This window comes from Rhipicephalus microplus, chromosome 3 (genome assembly GCF_043290135.1).
Source record: "Rhipicephalus microplus isolate Deutch F79 chromosome 3, USDA_Rmic, whole genome shotgun sequence".
Taxonomy (NCBI): domain Eukaryota; kingdom Metazoa; phylum Arthropoda; class Arachnida; order Ixodida; family Ixodidae; genus Rhipicephalus; species Rhipicephalus microplus.
The window spans coordinates 267,459,347-267,479,514 of record NC_134702.1 but is presented as its reverse complement, the minus strand read 5'-3'; the positions used below and the strand labels follow the sequence as shown (position 1 = coordinate 267,479,514).

Genomic DNA, 20,168 nt, shown 5'->3' with positions numbered 1-20,168 from the left:
TTTAATGTGAGCCTTGACAATTGCTCTAGAAAACCCATGCTATTCTTTCTTTCTATTAAAAACCGTTTTTGCAAAATTGTATTGTACACTGCCTTTAATGGTATGATATTTAACTGGTCAAAAATAGGGTCCGTGTGTGCATCGAATGGAGCATTTAAAATCATTCGAACGGCTTTCTTTTGCAAAAGGAATAAAATGTTGATGTTTGAGCTGGTTGTGTTGCCCCATACGAGATGACAAATATTGATATATGATAGAAAAAGAGAATTATAAAGTAAGAGCTTCACTTTCAATGGCAGCAAGAGGCGTAATCTTTCTAGTATACCTGTGACTCGAGCAAGCTTATTGGCAATAGTGTTGACATGTTCATTTCATAACATGTTTTCCTGAAAAATGATGCCTAAACTTTTGACTGAAGGTACTACTTCTATCCCGGAAGTTCCTATATGGAGACATCCATGTACTATCTGTTTTTTATTCTTTGGTTGAAAAAGCACGCCTTTTGTTTTGGCAGCATTAATAGTTAGCGAGTTTGATAAACTCCATTTGTTTATTTGTTCTAGAGTATCATTGGCAGTGCTGATGAGTTCGGCAACGTTTCTAGAAGTGATAAATAAACTAGTGTCGTCCGCATAGATAACAAATCGCGCCGTAGTCTTAATATTCGTTAAATAATTTATATAAATGTTGAACAATAGTGGTCCAAGTATGCTGCCTTGCGGGACCCCAGCACGTATCGGTAAATTTTTTGAATAGTGATTGCCTATAACAACGGTTTGATACCTATACTGCAGATAACTTCTAATTAATTTCAGAAATGTTCCTCTAAAGCCGTAAATATCAAGTTTTGTTAGTAAAGTGTTGTGATTGATGGTATCGAAGGCCTTTGAAAAATCAATGAATATGCCAAGGGTAACCAAATTTTCTTCAAAGCCTTGCAGAATTATTTTTTTTGGGTCAATAATGCTAATTCAGTTGAGCGACCTTTTCTAAATCCAAATTGAAAATCTGTAAGAAGATTGTGCTTGTTACAGAATGAGGTTATTCTTACATTTATCAGCTTCTCGAGACATTTAGAAAAAATAGGCAGAATTGATATTGGTCTATAGTTCGAGAACTTGTTTTTGTCGCCAGATTTGAAAAGTGCTGTTACCTTCGCGATTTGCATGCGTCTTGGAAATGTGCCGTTCGCCAGCGAAAGATTGTACACGTGCTCCAAGACAGGACCGATTAGATCTAGTACATGCTTTGCTGGGCGAATCTGCAGGTCATCGATATCGCAGCTTTTACTATTCCGAATACTGCGAAACATGCTTTGTATCTCTTGAGTGTCTGTCGGGTTTAGGAATGCACTGTGAACGATTTTGGGTTTTAAATATTTTATGCATTGGGGATCATAGGAGCTATTTACAAGTGACACAAAATAGTTGTTAAAAGCGTCAGCTAAGGCCGTGCCTTAAATGAGCTCACTGTCTACTGTTAATTTCTCTTGATTATCTGCCTGTTGGTTTCCATGCAGTAAACTATTTAGCTTTCTCCATGTGACATCGGTTCGCATTATCGTTTCGGCAGGGAACAATTTCTCGAAGTACTGTGTCTTTGCTGCCCTTAGGAACCCATTAACTTTATTCCGGAGTTTTTTAAACGCGGCTAAAACTACTGCGTCTCTTGTCCTTAGAACTGTTTAAAAAGAGCATCTTTTTGCTTTATCAATTTCAACGCACTGTCATTAATCCATGGCTTTCTTGCTTTTCTGGCTTTTTTTGTTTTACGCTTGAATAATTTTGCGTAAGCGTTCTTAAATGCGGATAAAAACAACTCGTACGCTTTGTCGCAGTCGCTTTCGTCGTACACGTCTTGCCAGCTTATGCGCGAGATTTCGTCACGGAATTTATCAAGAGTTAATGGGTTAATATCTTGAAATGTGTAGTGCTGATCTGCGGAAGGATGCAAGGGCAACATAGATGAATTCACAATGAGAAATATGGGCAAGTGGTTGCTGACCTGAGCCGTGATGACACCCGATTCAACGTTTTGTGCATCAATATTTGTGACGAAAATGTCGAGTAAACTTTCGCAGTTACCTTGGATACGAGTAGGTGTGGAAATTGTATTAGTGCATGCATTTGATTCAAGCACCCGTACTATGCGTCTGCGAAGCGAGCTGTGATGAAACATGTTAATATTAATATCACCACCCAGAACTAGTCTGTAATCGTTATCATTAACCCAGGACAGTAGATTGTCAATGTATTCGAGAAAGTTTACCACGTTTCCTACAGGTGGGCGATATACTACGGAAAAAATGCTACGACCATGCTGAACAGTCAAAATTTCAAAGTCAGTAGTAGTGCGAGTAAAAGCTTTCAACACTTCACAATGCAGGGTACTCTTAGTTAGCAGTAGAACGACGCCTCCTTTTTTATCGCGTCGATTCAGATAATGCGTAACATAACCAGACACCTGCAGTACTTCGTCGTTGCGATACCATGTTTCACTCAACATTACAATGTCAAATGGAAAACCAAAAGAGGACAGCAGCGCGCTCAGATGATCGTCCTTATTGCGCGCCGATTGCGTGTTCAAGTGCAAGAAGGACGTACATTTGTTTTTCTTTGAAGAAAGTATTCTGCTAACGTCGCTAGGTGTGTGTAGTGTATCGGCCATGATGAAGGGCCGTAGTGGGGAAAACGTGTAATTCACGAGTGAGATCACTCCATTTTTCAAGGTCTTGAACAACAGATATGCGAAGTACACGTGAGTTGTCACTTTTCCGCGCGAAAACTTTGCCCTCCCGTGTCCACACGTACTTCCACTGCCTTTCTTTCTTTCGTGCTACAGCCTGTCCGAGAAGCTTCTTTAGCGTTGGGCACAAGCGTTCATTTATGAAAATGGAAGTGTCATCAGAGTGACCCAGATCAGTGGCAGATATGCGCTTTTTCCGTGCTTTTTCGATGAAACAATCTCGCTTCGTACGCGAACGAAACTGAACGACAACATTCGGACACCCACCATCCTGTCGTGATACACGGTGGCAAACATCAACATCGCTGTCACAGACGGATTCACCTACAAGGCTACCAAGCTTCCCTAAAACTGCAGAAAGGTTTTCATTTTTTACAAACGGTACACCTTTAATTTCAACGTTTTTGTTTCTTGAATACTGCTCTTGGGTAGTCACCCTCTCTTCCAAGCCAGCAACCTGGTGTCCAAGTTCCCGACATTTGGTTATTAAAGCAGTGTTTTCCTTTTTGAGAGAAGCGTTTTCTTTTTCAATTGCCGAACAGCGTGTCGCCATCGCATCAAATTGAGTGCTGAAAAAGTCGATAGACTGTTTCATATCTTTGAATTCTTTTCTGAGTTCTTTTTCGATAGCGCTTCGCATGTCACGCATTTCCTGTCGAATATCTTTAAGGAACTTCGTGAGTTCAGAGGGCATCTGAGTACTGGGCATCTACACTCCTAGTTTGGCAGCAGCAGCGGAAAAAAGTTCCAGAAGGGGTATGAAAAGTCCTGCACAAACCTGCGTGTAGGATGGTCAGGGTAAGTGATGATGCCGGTGCCACCGCCGCTGCTGCCAAAAATGCCGGTCAAGCAGAAGATGTGGCTCCTTTAAAGCCAGAAGATGTGCGAATCCGAGGTCACGGGGACTGACGTCACTCAGAAAGCCAGGCCGAGGGTAAGCGCTGTTTGGACGGTATGATGTGGCAACGCAGGAAGAATCCCGCGCAGACGCAGCCGTGAAGTCCCCAGGCAGCAGTCAAGTCTCCGCACGTGGAAACAATGAAAAGCCTGCGTGTAGGATGGTCAGGGTAAGTGATGATGCCGGTGCCACCGCCGCTGCTGCCAAAAATGCCGGTCAAGCAGAAGATGTGGCTCCTTTAAAGCCAGAAGATGTGTGAATCCGAGGTCACGGGGACTGACGTCACTCAGAAAGCCAGGCCGAGGGTAAGCGCTGTTTGGACGGTATGATGTGGCAACGCAGGAAGCATCCCGCGCAGACGCAGCCGTGAAGTCCCCAGGCAGCAGTCAAGTCTCCGCACGTGGAAACAATGAAAAGCCTGCGCGTAGGATGGTCAGGGTAAGTGATGATGCCGGTGCCACCGCCGCTGCTGCCAAAAATGAGGTGGACAACCGCTACGTCTGGCAGCAGCTAGGAAACGTGGGACCACCTCAAGTGGAACAGACAGCGCGGCAACGGAGCTCTACTCCGACGGTTTCGAGTCATCGGATGACGACTACACAGTCGTCATGAGCCGCAATGTAAAAAGGAGACTGCTACAAACATCGTCGAAGGCGAGTATATCCACCGTGCAGGCTACAGTGCAGCGTTGGCGACACACTATACTCTTCGTTGCTGTGGACCCTTCAGCCAACCTACGGCGGCTTAACAGGCAAGTCTTCTCTGCATACCTCGATGCACTCGTTCGCTCCAAATGAAATGAAAGACGTCAGGATCAACTCACGGAAGAATGTTCTGGCAGTTGATGTTCAACACCGTAGTGCGCTGCAAAGCCTACAGATCATCTTGGAAATCGACAGTCACAGTTAAATCAGTGATCCACACTGACTGTAAAGGCAGTGTTGGCATCATTTATGACCTGGACATTTCCATTCCTTCTGACGATTTTCCAATCTCGATAAAGCAAACTACACACGACATCCTCATCAAGCACATCGCAAGGCTTGGTCAGTCACGTTGCCTGAAGATTGTTTTCGAGAAAGAAAGTCTTCTCCCACACGTCAAAGTTGGCCACGTTTGCCACCAGGTCCGTCCATACATACCGAAGCTCCTACAATGCTTCAGATGTTTCAAGATGGGACATGTCAAAGGAGTATGTACCAGGAATGTCGTGCACCCGCGGTGTGCCGAACCTCATTCAGAAGACACCTGCCCCGCAACTGGGTTCAAATGCTCCAATTGCCACGGCGCTCATAAAGCGTCGTCTAAAGGTTGCCAACGAGTGCGAAATGAACGCGCGGTGGTGAAACGCATGGTGCGTGACAATTCGACGCACAGAGAAGCCGCTGCTACTGTCAGGCGACGTCGGCGTCACCACAGAAAATCATAACGAAACGTGACATCTGCCGATAGAGACACGTCATCTCAAGCAAGAAGAACTGGCCCCCCATCATCAAGCTCTGCGAAGACGGATACACCGAAAACAGGATCAGGGTCAGGACTCACACCTCGTGAAGAGTGGCCATCACTTCCACGAACACAGCCTGTTTCAGAGGTGCATCGAATCCCACCAACCTCGATGCCATCACGAATCACTGATGAAAAGACAACTGAGGATCGCCAGGTCATTAACATGTTGCAGACCCTTATGAGCGCAATGCGCATGCTCCTAAGCAACATGAGCACCCCGTCAGCGTAGAGCACACTCCAGGTGCTGGACACTTTGAGTCCGGTGCTCGCAGCTCTAAAGTAAAACGATGGCCCGCAACATGTTATCCTTTCGAGAGGAGGTCAAGAACGCATCTGTCCTTCAGTGGAACGCCAGAGGACTTAGGGCGCGTATGTCCGAGTTCCGGCATATGTATTCACGAACCAGTTCTCCATAATTGTGATTTGTGAACCGAACCTGTCAGCTCACATGTGACTGTCTGGATATGAGTGATGTATGTCTTCTACCTACGGAGAGCGCAGCAAGGTCGTTCTGTTCATACGGCGCGACTTACCTTATGTTCATCACCCTGTACCCCCTGACGAAAAAAACTAGTACGTTTGCCTAACAGTAAAAAACAAGAAGACCACATTCACCATCATCGGAGCCTACTTACCTCCATCAAGTCATCTAGATCAAGAGTGCTTGCGCGGAATTTTGAATTCAACTCTCCAGCCATGGATGATAACTGGCCCACCACTACTTATGCCCACCACTACTTATGGGGAAGCTCCAGGGTCAACAATAGAAGTAGGCAGTTAGTGTCTTTCGCTTCTGCATATGAACTTATCCTCGTGAATGACGGCAGCCCTACTTATCTGCGCGGATCGGCCTATAGCAGTTGCCTGGACCTCACTTTCGTTTCACGCTCGTTCGCCAGCAGGGCGCACTGGTTCTCGGATTTGGACGAATCAAGTGGTGCAATGGCTCCATTTTCACAACGAGAGTGGGAAAAGGCTGAGAAAAGAGTTCCTAGTAGTACATCAACAAGCCCAGATGGCACTCCACTTAGGCTGATAAAGACATTAGGTCCTAAGTCTAAGCAGGCTTTGAGAGAGGCAGTGAGCAAAATAATAATCGATGGTGAAATTCCCGATGGACGGAAACTTAGCAGGATGAGCATGATCTATAAAGGAAAGGGGGGCAAAGCTGACATAAACAACTACCGTTCTATAACAGTGACATCAGTGGTCTACAGGCTAGCGATGCAGATTATGAAGGAAAGACTGCCGGCATGGATAGAAGATGAGGGGGTGCTGAGGGAACTGCAGAATGGGTTTCGGAAACACAGGAGGTTGGAAGACAATCTGTTCTCACTCACGCAGTGCATCGAAATAGCAGAAAAGGAACACAGGCCCCTGTGGCTAGCATTCTTGAATATCAAGGGAGCGTACGATAGCGTTGTTCAAGAGAAATTGTGGGGAATACTGGACACACTAGGCGTGGAACATGTAGTCACTAATCTTTTAAAGGGTATCTATAAAGGTAACAAGGTAGTTATAAAGTGGGAAAAACAGGTATCCAAGCCTGCAGAGGTAAAACGGGGGCTTAGGCAGGGGCGCCCCCCGTCACCCTTATTATTCATGATGTACCTACAAGGATTAGAGGCAAAATTAGAAGGAAGTGGGCTGGGCTTCAACCTCTCTTTAGTCAAACAAGGAAAACTTATTGATCAGGCACTACCAGCAATAATGTACGCAGATGATATAGTGCTAATGGCCAACAACAAGGAGGATTTGCAGAGATTGATGGACATCTGTGGTAATGAGGGAGATAGGTTAGAGTTTAGATTCAGTAGGGAAAAATTGGCAGTCATGATTTTCAATGACAACGAAGGTAGTGAGCTTAGGATACAGGAGGTCACGCTAGAGATAAGAGATATACACAAATATCTGGGCGTATGGACAAGCAATGGGACCGAGTACCTGAGGGAACACGAAATATACGTGACGACTAAAGGTAACAGGAATGCAGCAGTGATGAAAAATAGGGCACTGTGGAATTACAATAGGTATGATGTTGTGAGAGGAGTATGGAAAGGGGTCATGGTTCCTGGGCTGACGTTCGGCAATGCGGTCTTGTGCATGAGATCAGAAGTTCAAGCAAGATTAGAAATTAAGCAACGTGGAATAGGTAGGCTTGCTTTAGGAGTTCACGGAAATACACCAAATCAGGGAGTACAAGGCGATATGGGATGGAAATTATTTGAGGGCAGGGAAGCTAGCAGCAAGATAAAAATTGAGAAGCGATTGAGAGAAATGAAGGAGGAGCGCTGGACTAGGAAAGTTTTCAGCTACTTGTACATGAAGAATGTCGATACGAAATGGAGGAAGCGAACCAGGAAGTTGACTGGTAAATACTTAGAAAACAGCAGGCGGCCAAACCAAAAAGAACTATCGGTTAAGAAGAAAGTGAAGGAAACGGAGACTGACATGTGGAAAAGGGGCATGATTAAGAAGTCCTCACTAGAGATCTATCGAACTTTTAAGCAGAAAATTGCCAAGGAAAGGATCTATGATAATACTCGGGGTAGTTTTCTACTGTTTGAGTCAAGGACGGGAGTACTGCGAACCAAGACATATCGGGCCAAATACGAAGGGGTAGACACAGTATGCAGTGCGTGTGGAGAGGAAGAAGAAACTGCCGAACACTTGATAATGTTCTGTAAAGGGCTTTACCCTTTGGTTCAGGATGATGGCGCAGAGTTTTTCAAAGCACTGGGGTTTAGGGACCGGGAGGGCAAAATAGACTTTAAGCAAGTAGACTTAACTAGAAGGAGGTTATCTGATTGGTGGCTAAAGTCAAGGCACGAGTGAAAATTGAACTCCTCACTACAAAGTACGAATCCTCAAACTCACTTTTTAAGGAAGAAAAAATAAATATAGTTTTGGGTTCATTAAGTATTACGGCTTGGTGGCGCTAGCCACCTCCCGATCTAAAGGGTACAGCCATATCCATCCATCCATCCATCCATCCATCCATCCATCCATCCATCCATCCATCCATCCATCCATCCATCCAAACAAGGGGTAGTGACCACCTGCCAACATACCTGGAGATTGACGGCTTTTCAAGTCTCAAGTCCTCCAGAGCCGTCCAGTGCCCTGATTGGCAAAAATAGAAGTTAATCATGGAAGACTATGTTGGCGCCTCACCCTTCAACCTAGAGGACGCCAGAAAGAGTGCCCTACAGTCAACTACGCGTTCGCTTCCGGTGAGATCATCTCGCACTGATATGGACATTGATCTCGAGAAACTCCGAGCGATTCGTCGTCATGCAGAACGACGTTATAGACGCACGAAGTCACTTGATGTTCTGAGAGTGGCCAGACACACACAAAAGAAAATACAGCGTCACGTGTACAAGTTGGACAAGCAACGATGGGTATCTTTTTGCGAGTCTTTGGATCCCAGAAAGCCTCTGTCACTAATCTGGAGAACTGTCCGGGGTCTCCGTACAACCATTACTCAGCGCTACCCAATAAAATCTCTGGCACTTCATTTACGCTGCGAAGAGATTCCTGTCGCAGATTCTTTCTGTCGAAGGATTGCCTGCGGGGCAGATTAAACTGGGACGAACACGCCCGACTTTTCTGTATCCTCACGTGATCCCCGAATAGAGATTTCGTTTTCAATGAACAAAATAAAGGCTGCGCTTGCTTTGTGTAGACGTTCTTCAGCGCCAGGACCTGACGGCATCACTTACCGCGCTCTGTGTCACCTAGGAGATCAAGCTCAGAAGGCACTCTTGCAGCTGTACGACGACTCCTGGCAAACTGGCATGGCTCCACAGGAAAGGAAGTCAGGTCGCCTGATTACACTTCTCAAAGCCGGCAACTCACCTTTGGACATTTCCTCATACCACCCAATTTCCCTCGTGAGCTAAGTGGAAAAAGTGATGAAAAGGACGATTTTAACGCGTCTGGAATGATACTTAGAGTTCTACGAAATATATTCAGATGCCATGTCCAGGTTCAGACGAGGCCGCTCGTCAATTGACAGTGTAGTTGACTTGGTGACATATGTAGAACACCAGAAAGCCTGCAAACGGTTGTCTGCTGCTCTGTTTCTTGACGTTAAAGGGGCATACGACAATGTCACCCACGAAGCCATTCTCAGCGCACTAGAAGAAGTGGGACTCGGTTGCTGAATATACACGTGGGTTCAGAGCTACCTACAGAATAGATCATTTCACGTGCAGACAGAGAATGGCCCGACACCAGAGTATTACTGCAGCCGAGGAGTCCTGCAAGGTGGAGTGCTAAGCCCGACGCTGTTCAATCTAACACTCATTGGTCTAGTTGGCAAGCAACCAAGCAGTGTACGACTTTCCATTTATGCTGATGACATCTGTGTGTGGACATCAGGTGTGACTCGAGTTCAACTTCGCGCTCGACTTCCAAAGGCAGCATCAGTGACATCGCACCACCTGCGCAAACAAGGGCTCGAAATCGCAAGTGGGAAGTGTGCAGTCGTGGCTTTCACCAGAAAACCAATGTACGCTTACGGCATATCAATTAACGGGCAGTTGGTGTCATGCAGCCAGAGTCACAGGTTCTTGAGAGTCGTAATCGACCGAAACATGTCTTGGACACCCCACGTAAGCTACGTGAAAAAGCGACTGACCGCCATTTGTCACTTATTCAGGTTTCTTGCTGGAAAAAGTTGGGAAATGTCTGTCGAGTCTATGTTACAGCTGTACAAAGTATTATTTACTGGATTCCTGTGGTATAGCCTACCAGTTATATCTAACACGTGCAAAACGAACCTGCGCACAATCCAAAATATTCAAGCCCAAGCGCTTAGGATATGCCTTGGTTTACTCCGCTGCGCATCGACAGCTGAAACAATTGCCATTGCACAGGACTACTCGATCATGACGCACATCACCACTGAAACGATGCGTACGTACCTCAGGCAACATGCTAGGAATCATTCCCACCACTTGGCAACCCTCGCTACTGAGAGGCCCCGCACGAAATTTAGTGCAATTGTCTGTGCTCATCGTGCGTCGCTTACGTCAGGTTTTACGCCTGCTGAGAAACTGGTGTATCTTCCGTGGTGCCTGACACTTCCACTAGTACGTGTTTCAATTCAAGGAATACAGAAAAAAATCAAATTTGCCTTCATCAGCACCGAAACAGTTGAGCTTGAGCCTTCTGCACGAAATGTACAATAACCACGTGCACATATACACCGATGGTTCAACCACAGCGACTAGTTCTGGCGGTACGGTGGTGATTCCAGCTAGAGGAATCACTCTGCGAATCAAGCTGTCACACATCACTACGTCTACGGCGGCAGAACTTGTGGCTTTGCGTGGCGCCCTAGAGTACATCAAATCCCAAAGACCGAGTTGTGTTTTCCGACTCGAAACCGGCCCTACAGAGCATGCAGTCAGTTCTTCGACGAGGTTGCTATGAACAATTAACTTACGAAGTTGTCAAGCTTCTTCACCACATCACACAAACAGGCCACGAGGTCAAGTTTCATTGGCGTTCTGGCCATTGTGGGATCAGTGACAATGATTCCGCAGACAACGCGGCTCGCACATCGCACCAAGAAGAGCACATCCTTACGATTCCTTTGTCAAGGACTGACGCTGCAAAGCAACTTCGTCACCTGGCACGTAGTCTGTGTCTGCAGGAGTGGAACACCCCAAGCATAAGACATACGAGACTATACCAAATAAACCCTCGACTGGAACTTCGACCTCCATCCGGACTTCGTCAACGTGAAGCTTCGCTTCTTTGTCGCCTTTGGTTGGGGGTTGCCTTCACAAAAGCATATAGAACCCTTATCGGATTGACCGACAATGCAGAATGCGACGTCTGCTGCACCAAAGAAGACATTGACCATCTGAAATGCCATTGCCCTCGATTTGCCTCTGAAAGACAGAAGCTTTCGGACGCATTGCGACAATTGGACGATCCGCCACTCTCTGTGCAGATGCTACAGGAACACCGTCATCGCCTTTCATCGGCTCTAAAAGCAGTCAAAGCTGTCTTGTGCTTTTTGAGGACTACAGGCCTACGTGACCACCTTTAACTTTTGTGTAGTGCCACCGCTGCATACGCGCCAGCGATTGACTGACAATCCTCTTTTTTCTTTCTCCCTCTTTCTCTCTTTCTTTTCTCTTTCCTCTCTCACATCTGCCCCCTTCCTATTCCCCACAGCGTAGGGTAGCAAACCAGGCATGTGCCTAGTTAACCTCCCTGCCTTCCCTCTTGTTGTTCAACCCCCCCCCCCCCCAGGAACACGTGTTTCTGTATTGTGTTGGGTGTATTATACTGTAAATGTGTAAGCATGGGTATGAATTTGTTTTTAGCTGCCCCCAGGATAACGACTGCTCCCTGTCCCATTTCCAGTGGGGCGGAGCATATCGCCTTCTTGTTTCTTTGAAATGCTGCAGAATGTCCCTGTGTGCAGGCTACCACCTCGATGCTCCCGGTCATGGACCTCTTTCGGCTAGTGTATCCTCGAGCCCCGCCGTGGTGGTCTAGTGGCTAAGGTACTCGGCTGCAGACCCGCAGGGCGCGGGGTCGAATCGCGGCTGCGGCGGCTGCATTTCCGATGGAGGCGGAAATGTTGTAGGCCCGTGTGCTCAGATTTGGGTGCAAGTTAAAGAACCCCAGGTGGTCGAAATTTCCGGAGCCCTCCACTACGGCATCTCTCATAATCAAATGGTGGTTTTGGGACGTTAAACCCTACACATCAATCATTAGTGTATCCTCGAGATATGAGATCGGCCTGAACATTCCCGGCAATACCCTCATGTCCTGGGACCCTTAATATTTGGTGTTTTTCGTTGCTCATACCGCCGGTGTTTAACATTCCGGTGGCTTTCCGGCCTACCCTACCATTTGTGTATCCCCGGCAGGTGTCCTGAGAGTCCGTGATTATTACGAGCGATTGTCCTGGTCTGTTGCCTTCGGTGACCGCTAGAGCGACGGCGGCCTCCTCGGCATCTAACACGGTGCAATTCTTCAGCGATGCGCTGACCTTCTCCTTTAATTGAGCGTCGATCATCGTCACCACAGCATCTGTCCTGTTCATGTATGTAGCATCATCATCATAGACGACGTTTTTTCTGTTCTGATAGGTCTTGGTAATGCTCCGCGCCTCGGCCGTGCGCCTACCCTGGTGATGCGTAGGGTGCATGCGTTTAGGAATAGGAGTGACCTTGAAAGTAGATCTGATCTCATTCGGTATGTCTACCGTGCGTTCCAGTTCTCGTATACTGTCTTGATAGCCTAATCTCTGGGGGAGGGCTCGTCCTGTCGTAGTGTGCTGTAGTCTAGGCTTCTGAGAGGAAAGCTGCGCCTCCCTGTGTGTGTCCAAGGTATTTGGTATGCCGAGGCCTGTTAATTTTTTGATTGCCGTGCTTGTTGGCAGACATAAGGCTATCTTGTAAGCCTTTCTTAGGATTGCTTCTACTTGCTTCTTTTCTCTTTTGTTTAAATGCTGGTAGGGGAGGCTGTAGGTGGTTCTACTCATATAAAGTATCATCATCAAACGCTGGAACAAGAAGAAAGAAGACTGCTGCCTAGAGCGAGCGCGCGCTACTTCGCTTCTTCCAATAAACCGTATTTGTTCGAAGCAGTCCCTGGTCTCGATCGTCTTAATAATGGTGCCGTGAACCAGGATTACTACCTCCTCGTCGCCAAGAAAGGTCAACCTGCCACGGAGCAGCAGAGAAGAAAACGGCGAAGGAGCAGAGGATCGACCTGGATCGAGCGACGAGACCACGGTGGACAGTACGAGCATCAGAACGAACGATTGACAAGTAAGGAGTCATTGCTAACCGCCTCAATATGAGCAAAGAAGTGATAACGAAGAAAAGGAAAGCGCTTTGCTCCTAGATCACGCGATTGATTAACGCAGCCCAGCAGCAAATTAATGATGGAGCTAACCGGGAGCAGCTGCTTACAACGCAGGCGCAGATTAAAGCAATAAGCGACAGTGTCAAGAGCGCAAACGAGCAAATGGAAAAGTTTCTAACAGAAGACAATGCCGAAGCTGAATTCGAAAGCGTCATAGAGTACGACATGAAATTAATGGCGATCTTGTCTGCAATAGAAATCAGATTTCGACAGCCTGAACAATCGGATTCAAGTGATAGGACAAGGCAGGTGACGCCCTCAAGTACAGGACAAGAAGCAACGGAACTAGTTAAGCTACCAAAGCTTGAAATGGTAAAGTTTGGGGGAAAAACTTTGGAGTGGAACCGATTTTGGTCTCAGTATGAGTCGGCAGTTCACCTGAGACCGAACATGAGCAAGGGACAGAAGTTCAATTACTTGTTAGCATCACTAACCGGAAAAGCTGCGGCTGCTATTGAAGCACTTCAGTACTCGGCAGAGGAAAATTATGATAACGCAATCAAAATACTGCAAAAAACGTTTGGCAATCGAGAACATTCCATTGAAATGCACATGAATGAGCTATTGAGTTTGGAGAAAGTGAGGTCTGTTCAAGATACCGATGACTTAAATAGCCTAGTACAGAGAGTGCAAGTTAACATATTTCATACTGGCACTCAAGTCACTAAAAGTGGAAACCGAGAGCTATGCGCCGATGTCGTTACCGGTATTGAAAAGAGCAATTCCACCACAATTATCAGTGCAGTTCAAGTCAAAAGAGGCTATGAGAAACAGCTCAGCTTCAGAAAATGGCGAGCAAAACAACGCAACGGGAAAAGCGTGCGAGGAAAAGCTGGACAGGCTTATGTTATTCTTAAGAGAGCAAGCGGCTTTTCGTGAAGAAACACAACATGAACAAGAAAGGATAACTGCAAAACCAAGAGAGAACCGCGGACAGATGCGCACAACCTCAAGCTTCTATAGCTCAGCAGACAGAATATGCTTATTCTGCAAGCAGAAAACCCACGCAACCGAAAACTGTCGTGGGAGCATTCCAATGGATGAAAAAAAAGCTATGCTTACGGAAAATAGAGCATGCTTCAGATACACGCGACCAAACCACACTGCACGCATTTGCAAGGCCCAAGTAAAATGCAAGCAATGCAAGGGACGACATGCCACGTCAGTATCTAGAACAGTGATGCAGAAAACAAGGGCAGAGCTGGTCTCAACAGCGCAAGCCGAAGCGACGACACGCAACCGAAAATATCAAGCATAAATTTGTGCTTTGCAGACGGCTGTAGCGTGCGTAGAAGGAGAAACATGTGGGCGACATTGCCGTTTGTTATTAGACAGCGGAAGTCAACGTTCATTTATTGAAGCGGGATTAACGAAAGAAATAGGTGCGAAGGTGTTGCGACAGGAAAGGTTGACGATTGGTTCATTTGGAGGAGACGAAAAGGTCAAACTAATGAACGTGGTGCAAGTGACTGTAGGATCACGAGAAACAAGCACGACAACAGTGATTGAAGCGTTACAAGTCGACGTTATCTCGCACAGTTGTATACCCACTCCAACTAAGAAACTCAGCGAGAAAATGAAACAGCTAAATATGCAAGTGGCTGATCACAAGACCAAGACGACTGCAACAAATTCTGTAGAACTACTGATCAGCTCAGACTATTATTGGGAATTCTTTACTGGTAGAACTCAAAGAATCGAGGACAGACTGATGGCTGTAGAAATTATACTGGGATGGGTAATGCAAGGGCCGTCAGAGCAAAGCAAGACAAAACTAACACATAATGAAGCAGTCATGGTCCTGAAGGCCGCAGCTGCGGAGACAGAGCTCCAGCAAGAGCTGCAAAAGTTCTGGAGCCAGGAGTCAATGGGGATCACAAGAAATAATTTGGATAACACCGGAAATGAAGTGGTCGAAGAATTCGAGCGCAAGATTGTACAACACAACGGTTGCTATCAAGTTAGCTTGCCATGGAAACAGGACGTAAACATGGAAGGCAACAAGGAAAATGCGATAAAAAGACTACAGCAACTGACTAAAAAGCTGCAGAAAAATGAAGACATGCTGTATCGCTACGACAAAGCTATATCAGAGTACATCGCATTAGGATTCGCAGAGGAGGTCCAAGAGCCATCAGAACAGCCAAATGCACTTTGCTACTACATGCCACATCATGCAATCATTAGAGAGGACCGAGCCACCACAAAGGTTCGAGTAGTGTTTGACGCCTCATCACATTCTAGAAAAGAACGAGAACCTAAACGAGAACCTAGAGGCAGGACCCAATTTGAATGAGGACATGCTATCGCTGCTTATTAATTTCCGAAAAGAAAAGGTGGCGTTAGTTGGAGATGTTGAAAAGGCATTTCTACAAATCTCTATATTTGAAGAGGATAGAGATGCAATGAGATTTCTGTGGTGGAAGCATGCCGCTGAAGGAAGGTTAATGAATGAAGTGCAAACATGGCGCATGACAAGAGTAACGTTCGGAACAACACCAAGCACGTTTATACTGGCAGCTACAATTAAACACCATTTGAAACAAGTGGAACACCAGTTTCCTGATACAACAAGGACACTGCAGAAAGCGATTTATGTGGATATTTTGTAAATGGTCACATATTGCATCATAGTTACCTTTGTCGTATAAGTGTATAGTTTTTTCGCGCTTATGCCGCAAAGCTGGAGTAAAGCGAAAAAAAGCATGGATGACCTTGTGGTCGCTTATTTCTCTAAGAAAGGTAATGGACGACAAACTGTCTGGACAGTTGACCAGTACTAGGCCTCAAGTGTTTGCAGTGTCTTGGGTAACACGGGTCGGCTCTGATACAAGTTGTGTTAGATTAAAGTTGAGGCAAACGTCCAAGCCATCTGTCGCTTCGGTTTGGCTTACTAAAGAGGGTACGGTGCTCCGTCAATCAATGTCTGGCAGGTTAAAGTCTCCAAAAAGAAGAAGGTTGGCATTTGGGTGCCGAGAGCAAATGACATCTATGCATTGTTTAGTTTACGAGCGAAGTCGGTGCTATTGCGCGGAGGCTTGTAACAAACACCTAAAACGACAGACTGTAGGGCGGCATGGCATGCAATAAACTATATTTCTAATTCTGATGTGATGTTGATAGCAGAACACGACAGCTGTTGACTAACTGCAATGAGCACACCTCCTCCTCTATAGTCCCGTCACAATCTTTTCGAAAGACGCTGAAGTTCAGCAGATCAGCCAATCCTTCCGAGTCATAGACGTTGCTACGAAGCCACGTTTTTGTGATTACAAGAACATTGCTGTTCAACGACAGCACGAGGTTAAACACGTGCTCTCGTTTGGGAAGGAAGCTTCGTATGTTAGTGTAAATTATTGATTGATTGATATTTCATTTCATTTCATTTCATTTTATTTTATTCGGGCATTTCCGCAGAAATGCCCACGAAGGGGGCAAAAGGAGAGTGTGTCTCCTGACTTGGCCCCTCTTCGTGAGGCACCTCGGGCAGGTAAAGCAGGACAGTACAAAACACCATAACATATTTTGAAATACAATACAAGTTGAAAAACAGTGAATACTATAAATATTACATACATTACATATTTCCTTTACATACACTGTAGACTTGTGTTCTGTTTATTACATTGTAAATTCGCTTCTTAAATTGTGTTATGTTTTTAGCCTCCTTAGCGTATTCAATTATTTCAGGAATCCTGTTGCACAGTAGAATGATTTGGTTATTAATTGACTGTACACCATAGTTAGTCCGGCACATTGGCCCGACCAACGCAACAGTACGCAGATTATACGTAAGATCTCTGCTTAAGTACACATCAGAAAAAATCTGGAAATTATCTTTAATTTTTTTGAAGATTAACATGGCTAGTTGCATCCTATAGCACTCTGGGAACGGGAGTACATTATACATATAAAAAAGAGACATATTAGTGGGGACCGAGGTACTTATCAAACCTAGTGCGCGTTTTTGAAGAAGAATTATACTTTCTGTATTTGTTTTGTTACACGTACCCCAGACTAAAATGCAATAAATGATTTGCGAGTAGATAAAAGAAAAGTAAAGCTGCCGTTTAACTCTCCCTGGAAGGAGATGCTGTAAGCGTCGAATTAGACCGATCGATCTTGATATTTTTATTCGCAGGTTGTCCACATGGTGGGACCAACTAAGGTCACTTTGAAAACACACACCCAGAAACTGAATTTTATTTACCTGCGCAATATTTTCTCCATTAAAAGTCAGAGAGATAGCATAATCTATAGGCCTATTTTTTGTTTGAAGAGCATAAATTTAGTTTTTTTTATGTTTAGTTCTAGCTGATTGACTGTAAGCCATGATTTTAGTTTATCCAACCAAGAATTTGCAGTTATTTCAATATCGCGAAGATCTAAACCAGAAAAGAAGGCATTGGTATCGTCGGCGTACATGACTATGTTTGGTGTGAACTGAATGTTAACTATGTCATTGATATAAAGTATAAAAAGTAGAGGACCAAGTATCGATCCTTGGGGAACCCCATACTTAATTACGCCCAAATCAGATTTATAATTGTGGAGCTGTACATATTGTTTCCTGGCCCAAAGATAGCTTTTCATTAGATCAAGCGCAATCCCGCGCTTGATCTAATGAAAAGCTATCTATTATGAAAAGCTATCTATTATGTGGGGTTTAACGTCCCAGAACCACCATTTGATTATGAGAGACGCCGTAGTGGAGGGCTCTGGAAATTTTGACCACATGGGGTTCTTTAACGTGCTAGTGTAAATTATTGAAAGAGAAACATGAGGCATAGGTTTTGTTCTAGGGGAGTGGCTTGTTTTTTGATGACGTGATGACTGCTATATTTCTTTCAGTGTTTGCGATGCGTCATCGAACAGGTACCGCTTAGAACCAATAAAGAGAGTTTTAAAGCGCAAGGAAAATGGCGCAGATTTAGCTTCCGCAAAAGAAACAAGTTGCCTGTGGGCGTTTCTAACTGCTGGGGAAAAATCTTCACTGATGCTGAGGTCGGTGACGTTAAGTTTGCGCCCATCATTTCTTTGCGCCCATCAGAGTATCATTTCTTTTTTCTTATAATGAATAAGCTTAACAATTAATGGGTGCCGACGATTAGTCGAGTAGTGACCAACACGAAGTGCTCGCTCTATATCTTGAGGTTCAAGTGGCACGTCCAGGTGGTCTGAGCACAAACGTATAACTTTTTCTTCAGATGTGGCCGATGTTTCTAATGCTGCTGTGTCAGGAAGGCCTTTAAACACAAGCCTGTTTCGTCTTGAGCGATTCTCTGCATCGTTAACTTGCGCATTGAGGGCGTGAAGGAGCCTTGCTGTTTGCTCAGTATCCGCCCGTATAGCCTGTATCTCTGTTTGAAGTGGTAGTAGTTTTAGATAATGACCCTCTAGATCCGCTAACTTCTTGCTTAAGTTCACGAGTGCGGCACTTGTCGTTGCGCATTGGCTTTTAAGGTCCTGCATGTCGGCTATTATTCTACTTTGGCAAGCGTACAGTTTTTTCAGTTCAGCAAGTACAGCAGCGGTATGAGGACCATGATTCGTTTCAATATCTCCTGACTGTAGCAAAATTGACCTAATCAAACAAGGACACTCACAGGCAATATCAAAGCAGCACTGCGGGCTTGGAAGCTGCACTAAAAAGTAATTGCTAGTTCTCTTAGTGTAAAGGCAATCTGGCTCACATACCTGCATGATGAGCAGAAGTGGGTTATTGGTGTGTGTTGTGGCACAGCCACCAAGCCCACAGAGCGAGCGCGGTGATCGTGGTTCCTTTATAGCGGGCTCTGCGATGGTTGTCGATGACAGCAGGGCTCCCGGTACTTGGTCAAGCATCCAGTTTTCAGGTGGTGGCGCGGCTAGACAGGTGGAATGACTGTCAACGCGGATGCGCCAACTTGTCACGTCAATCCCAGTGCGCAGGTCTGGTGGTTCCTTCACGACGATCACTGACAATACTTCCGCAGGCAGTAGCACGCGTGTGACAGCAGAAAGGAAAACCTGCATTATGAGCAGAAGTGGGTTACGGGTGTGTGTTGTGGCACAGCCACCGAGCCCACAGAGCGCGGGCGGTGATCGTGGTTCCTTTATAGCTGGCTCTGCGATGGTTGTCGATGACAGCAGGGCTCCCTGTACTTGGTCAAGCATCCAGTTTTCAGGTGGTGGCGCAGCTAGACAGGCGGAATGACTGTCAACGTGGATGCGCCAACTTGTCACGTCAATCCCAGTGCGCAGGTCTGGCGGTTCCTTCACGATGATCACTGACATTACTACCGCAGGCAGTAGCACGCGTGTGACAGCAGAAAGGAAAACCTGCATTATGAGCAGAAGTGGGTTACGGGTGTGTGTTGTGGCACAGCCACCGAGCCCACAGAGCGCGGGCGGTGATCGTGGTTCCTTTATAGCTGGCTCTGCGATGGTTGTCGATGACAGCAGGGCTCCCTGTACTTGGTCAAGCATCCAGTTTTCAGGTGGTGGCGCGGCTAGACAGGTGGAATGACTGTCAACGCGGATGCGCCAACTTGTCACGTCCATCCCAGTGCGCAGGTCTGGTGGTTCCTTCACGACGATCACTGACAATACTTCCGCAGGCAGTAGCACGCGTGTGACAGCAGAAAGGAAAACCTGCATTATGAGCAGAAGTGGGTTACGGGTGTGTGTTGTGGCACAGCCACCGAGCCCACAGAGCGCGGGCGGTGATCGTGGTTCCTTTATAGCTGGCTCTGCGATGGTTGTCGATGACAGCAGGGCTCCCTGTACTTGGTCAAGCATCCAGTTTTCAGGTGGTGGCGCAGCTAGACAGGCGGAATGACTGTCAACGTGGATGCGCCAACTTGTCACGTCAATCCCAGTGCGCAGGTCTGGCGGTTCCTTCACGATGATCACTGACATTACTACCGCAGGCAGTAGCACGCGTGTGACAGCAGAAAGGAAAACCTGCATTATGAGCAGAAGTGGGTTACGGGTGTGTGTTGTGGCACAGCCACCGAGCCCACAGAGCGCGGGCGGTGATCGTGGTTCCTTTATAGCTGGCTCTGCGATGGTTGTCGATGACAGCAGGGCTCCCTGTACTTGGTCAAGCATCCAGTTTTCAGGTGGTGGCGCG

General features: G+C 46.2%; 2 protein-coding genes across 2 annotated transcripts in view; both read right to left on the bottom strand.

Annotated features, from left to right (window-relative positions):
- LOC142804253 (uncharacterized) overlaps positions 1–3,827 on the bottom strand; it is a 325,610-nt gene extending 321,783 nt beyond the window's left edge. The window contains exon 1 of the mRNA XM_075891002.1: positions 3,524–3,827. The gene's annotated coding sequence lies outside the window, so the exon portion shown is untranslated. The remainder of the gene's footprint in view (positions 1–3,523) is intronic.
- LOC119159824 (uncharacterized) overlaps positions 1–20,168 on the bottom strand; it is a 202,215-nt gene that overhangs the window by 55,538 nt on the left and 126,509 nt on the right. The gene's annotated exons all lie outside the window — the stretch shown is intronic.